Source organism: Lolium perenne, chromosome 3 (assembly GCF_019359855.2).
Source record: "Lolium perenne isolate Kyuss_39 chromosome 3, Kyuss_2.0, whole genome shotgun sequence".
Lineage (NCBI taxonomy): Eukaryota > Viridiplantae > Streptophyta > Magnoliopsida > Poales > Poaceae > Lolium > Lolium perenne.
Genome location: NC_067246.2, coordinates 30,925,472 through 30,931,471, shown reverse-complemented (window position 1 = coordinate 30,931,471; position 6,000 = coordinate 30,925,472). Strand labels below are relative to the sequence as shown.

The 6,000-nt window shown below is 40.7% G+C and overlaps 1 long non-coding RNA gene across 1 annotated transcript; it reads left to right on the top strand.

The window, feature by feature from the left end:
• The first annotated feature begins 4,009 nt into the window (after positions 1 to 4,009).
• On the top strand, positions 4,010 to 4,715 carry LOC127340837 (uncharacterized). Its single transcript, XR_011753983.1, has 3 exons — positions 4,010 to 4,084; positions 4,169 to 4,249; positions 4,635 to 4,715. It is a non-coding gene; the product is annotated as an uncharacterized lncRNA (long non-coding RNA).
• The last annotated feature ends 1,285 nt before the right edge of the window (positions 4,716 to 6,000 follow it).

Genomic DNA, 6,000 nt, shown 5'->3' with positions numbered 1-6,000 from the left:
TTGTTTTGTTTTCCTAATTTCTGGGTTTTAAACTGGTTTTTTTTATACGTGCATGCAACAAAACTATAGAAGTTAGTCTAAATGAAAAAGCTAATTAACCTGACTTGCTTTCGACTGGTCACTAACTAGTTCCAATGCGTCTGCCATAATGGAGGCTAGAAGATCCAAGTTTTCTACGTGAGTGCATGCATGGTGATCATTTGCTCAATCTGAAGGGATGTCGGCCAGCAGTTGTTTCACTCGAAAGGTCAAGGTCTAGATCATAGGGTCAAAGGTCATTGCGGCTGGGATTTTTCTCTATTCTTCAAACGGTGCTCAAGTCTAAACATCAGCGTTGCTAGCTGCTACAGCTGCATGCATCGACCTAGAGCAAGGGCGAAGAAGAGTGAGACCACTAGTGCATGGTGGCACAAACACACACTCCAACACAGAAAGAGTTGATCCATAGGCTGTGAAAGAAAGCCGAGTAGTATAGAATACACACATATATTTCTGTAAGGTGTGTTTGAGCAATGAGGGTGTTAATCTCGCTATCGGGGCAACTATTTACTCTGCTATAGCCTACTATGCAAGTAGATGCTCTGCTAACTCATAAGTTCTACTTCACTTGTATATGACGATTCGCCTGATCCTCTTATATCTTACTAGATATTGGTGCATGTGATCCTTATTATGGAGTTGTTGGTGATATCTTGATTCATCTGTATTGGTGACATGACTGCAACTATAATGTATCGGTCACAATGCAGGTATATATGACTATTTGAGTTCTCCAACAGGAACGACGCTTGGTCCGAAGAGGGTATCAGCGATGGATCCTTTGGAGCGGTCCATACTAGTAAGTCAAGTTTGTCGTGTCTCGGCGGGCTAACCCGCTCTACTTTTCTAGAGTCTGTGTGGTTCTAGTTGAGGTTGTCAATGTCGGAGTACCACTCTTAAGGTAAAAGTGTGAATTTCACTCATCTGACTCCCAAGTAGGGAAACTTGCTGGTCATATGTGATACCGATACAAAGTTGTTTACCATCTTTAATTCCATTTCCTTTGGTATTTTTTTCATCCATTAAAATCCATTTTTGTTATTCTTAGTTTATCCTTTTTATGATACTTTGTTCATTTCAGCTCGATACAGTAATTCATTGTTTTTTTTTTACCGGATTACCGTGGGAAGCCCCTACGGTGTAGATTTTATATTAACCAACAAACACAAGTACAGACTACAAGAACAATAATTCATTGTTACTGCATTTCAATCCTAATTTCTCCTTTATTGATTACTAAAGTGCCCACTTGTTGAGTATGATTTATTATACTAACCCTCACTTCCTCCAGTTATTTTTAGATGCATTTGACACTAACATAAGCATGTAAGGAAGATGTCGTCATCCAAGGAATAGGCTCGATCAATGAGTTGGGAAGCGTCTTAGAGAATTAATTTTTTTGATAATGTAACTGTATTAAAAGCTTGTCAAATAAGTAAATAAGCATATTGAGATCCACTATGATCGTTTATGCATGCTCTTTTATGCCTTACCCCGGCTGCTCCTCCTCGGCATACCCTCAACCGTCATTTGGACCAAACTGGCCATGGTAGTAGTCTCCTATGCCTACCCCGACTGTTCCTCCACCTTTGCCGCGGCGTTGGCACCAAACTATCCGTGGGATATGCCGGTGATTGTGGACCTCATCAAGGATGAAGACGACGAGCAGTAGAGTCGACTAGGGTTTGGTCCGCTTTAGTTCGAATTTATTTCTCACTTTTAACTATGTAAATTATGTTTCAATAAAGTTTGTCATTTTTTTGCATATCGGGTCACTCGGCTGCCCCTGACCTAGATAGACAAGAGGCACGACATGACCGATTTTTTATCGGCCGCCCCAATCCAAATGAACTAAATCGAACACTTTTGATGCATATTTTATCGTTGGAGATGACCTAGTGCAATCTTGAGCATCCTCTTGTTATATTTTACAAGCTAGCCAACTAGGTTGGCCATATATCTTCTGTACCTACGCAGTTAGATAGCTAGTAGTACTTGGCCGGCCGGTCATCTTGTCGACATAGTGTAGAGGTACTTCAGCATTTCCTATCCAGCGAGCGAGGCCAGCTAGCTCAGATGTTGATACATCGCTTCATCTCGCATGCATTTTCAATAACCGGTGTTCTCCTACGACAGTTCATCGCCGGTGACCATCGTCAGAGAGCTAGTAGATGGGATTACCTCAGCCTGAAAAGAAAATGGACAAATCGAAATAATTCCGGGATAGATACGCACAGAAGTGGGCTGGCCAGAAATTAATTATAAGCCATCCAATTATCTTCAAGGATCTAATCGTACTTTATGTTTCCATGCATGCAAACAATTTCTCCGCGACTTAAGCAATTCAATTAAGGCAAATCAATTAAGATACACAGCTATGTGCATGCCGCGGCCTCCTCGATTCCTTCTCCCCGAAACCTAGCGGCATCCCTGATCCTTGACTCCCCGATCCGATGACGGCCCCTGCACCTCACAGTCGGCACGCGGATCGTGCTTCCATCCGTCGCCTCTCCGCGTTCTCCGCACCTTCTTCCTTCCCGCAGCTGCCCGTCACCCCTCTCTATAAATCTCCTACACGCTCTTCATCCTACAATTTCGCATCATTCCTTCTCCACAAAGTCACCATCATCGTCACAGTATGAATCCCATGTAGTTGATCGTTGCCGGCGAGACAGTCCGGCGTGGGCTGGACAGTACAGTCAGCCATGGCATGCTCGTTCCTGGCGGTCACTATGCTGGCTAGCGTTGTGCCACACATATATGTTTTTTTCGGTTTTAATTGGGCAACACCTTGTGGTGCAGTGGTGGAGATGGTGCTGCAGAAATGTTGGAGGTGGAAACCAAGATGTATGTATGTACTTGTCATCTCCTTCAATTTTGAAACTCATACGGTCGGGCGAGATGCACAAATAACTGCTAACTGAACATTTATCTCTGAACTTTGTAACTCTGTAACCTGCAGGTTGTCTCTGCTATGCACAAAAATCTACTGCGCCAATGTCCAACCGAGAGAGCAGAGAGGTCCACCGGCCCATTGAAAACCCTAGCCCGCTGCTGCCTCCTCGACACACTGCGAGGAGAGCCTCCTCGGAGGAGGGGACAGCCGCATCTGCCGCTGATATTCGACGGCCGGCATTTTCCCTGGTGTCTGGCCGTGAATGTTTAGGGTCCAATGGCTGGGTGGGGCGCTTCTACATAGTGCAGGAGGTCGAGCTGATTGCCCACAAGGGCCACAAGCCCACAATGGTGACCTCGACTCTACCATCTAGGATTCTAGGAACTCTCCAACATCGGCATCAAGGTACTGACTTTAGTGTTACTCAACTTGATTGATATCCGATGGAGAAACTCTGTTTGGTTTTTTTTTCTTTGGCCGTCAAGGTTTTACTTTATTTCTTCCCAATTATCTTGCTTGGACATTCTGTGGTTTAGTGCCCTGGTACCTACTCCCATAATTATGTAATTTTGGTTATCATCGAGCTGATATCTGTAGTTTCATTGCTGGAGCTCAGTGAATTCCTTATGCAGTAATTAATTAATGGAGCAACATAACATATATTGCAGCAGAAAATGGCATATGTTTCTAAAAAAGATTACATTTTAGAAAATGTCATATGTATAAGATTAACTCTGCGTATGTCATGGACAACATATATTTTCTCGTTGCTGGATTTTCAGCTCATTAATGGATCTATTATCAAATCCATAATTTCACACATGGATACAGCTGACCCCAACTTCCATGCTACTAATTTAAGTGTGGTCGAATTGATTATTGGCCGAGGTATATGATGTTTGGTTTTACTTTGATCATCGGCAGTAGGTGTATTTACTGCAGTTAACTCTTTAATTTAGATGCAGAACACACTATTTAGCACCGCTGATTATTTTTTGTTGTCTTAGACCGTTTGTGTGCATAGAGAAGTTTATGTCATGAAGATATAATCCAGTCCCTTTTGATATATTTTTCAGGGTTGAGCAGATAATTGGAAGAACCATATTTTCTCAATGCAAGCAACCTGGGAATAACCTTGAGATCTGCAAGGTTACATCCTTGTGAAATCTTTCTCCATTGAAATTCTTGGCATCTTGTCCTTTTTATTTCTAATTTGTTGTTTTATGTTTTCAGGTGTGAGTAGGAACTGAGGCTCCACTCTTAGAGCAACACTCACGTGTTGAGCTTTTGGTTGTCCTTATTTGTAAGGGGCAGGTAGTCTCACCAAGGTCCTTTAAGTAGTATTTATATATGCCCTTGATTTAAAGAACTTGATCACAATAAATTATGGATATTGTAGAATAGCTTCTTATTTTTGGGGAACTTTTATGGAAGGATGATATCTTCCTTACATATCTAAGCATTACAACATAGTATGGATTTTGTCCGTGCCTATTTTGAAGTAAATTTTCAGGGCTATTCTCTTTTGTGCCATATCTAACCATATTTTTGTTGCTACAAAAGTTTTATATTCTTGAAATTTGGCTCATATATCTGTACCGTCATTTTGGTTTTCACTCTAAAATTTTCTGAAATCTCCAATGTGTATAGCACAAGCAAGTTCCATGTAACATGTCTTAACATACTGCCATTATTACAGACCTACCATTACATCAGGAAATCGGGATGCCATCAGTTTCTCCTATCATAACTGAGGTGCTTGCTATCAAAGTTATTAGTGTGAGTAGAATAAGTGGAGAATGTCAGTTTGTCTCTATTCCTTAAAATCACATATAGCACAACCTGAAGCTTTTATTATCTGAAGGGAAACATTGCCGACTGGATGAAGAAGGAAGGGAAAAAGTCTCACTAGGTGTAGAAGGTCGAGCTGCTCGTCCTCATGGTGCACCATAGCTACCTCGCTGCTGCCATCCAGGACCTGTCAACATCGGCATCACAAGGTACTGAATTAGGTGCGTTTGATTAGAGTTCTACCCAATCTAGTTTCTGTCTGATTTTGGTTCGTTCTTAAATATTACTCCCTTTGTCCCGTGAAAGTTTTCTTAGATTACTCTAAAATTAGACGCGTCTACATACATCTAATTTTAGTGTTTCATAATTAAATCTAGTGTGAGATTCACTTAAAATAGAGTTGATGCCGGCTTACATTGTTTTTATTGTAGTGCACGAAGCATACTTTGTGTTGTCTAATATTTTCTTCATGGTTGTGTGCCATTTTAGTCTTTATGTCATGGTTTCAGATATGTATAGGCGCTTACATCCGATTTGCTGGGTACACATTACCAAAATTATGTGCAAAAATCTTCGGTATGTTGAAAAAATATGTTGCTGCTGTTCTAACCGTAATGATTAATTTCTTTTATATTTGTGCATCTTCAAATGTTGCTGGCATTAATCACATTATGAATAGTTTCATGCTGCAGATTTGATAAACGTCTTGATTGTGACTAGTTGTGCTAGTGTCGTGAGATCGATACATATCAGGCTAGACTAGAGTGTGTATTTTTCCTAGTTTGCTGTGAATGCTATTTACTTAACCATATTTCTGTTGTGAATTATAGTTAGCTAGTGTACTGCAAGGTACTTCGCAAATGATAGATACATGCTTGAGATTTTTTTATTTTAGGCATTTGAGACTTTGACTAGTTTAACCTTCTACTTATGTCCTAGTACATAGTGCTCGCTAGGCACCCCAGCTGACACTGATCCTATTTAATATTGCAAAACATTCTGAATTTTTTGGGTTCTCTTGCTGAGCAGATCAGAAATACTGTGAAGCGAGACACATAGTGAGCTACACATCTTATGTCTCATCCCCATTCAATGTTTATTATAGCTATCAGTCCTTAGCCTCCGTAGGTTAATTTGGCAACTAGCCTCAAGTATGTTTCCGAAACCAAATAGATATTATTGGGGTAGTACTATGTTGAAATCCTGCATTCTCATTTGATATATTATTTTTAGAGTTACTTTTGACGCTGCAGTTGTGATTTTTGTTATTATTT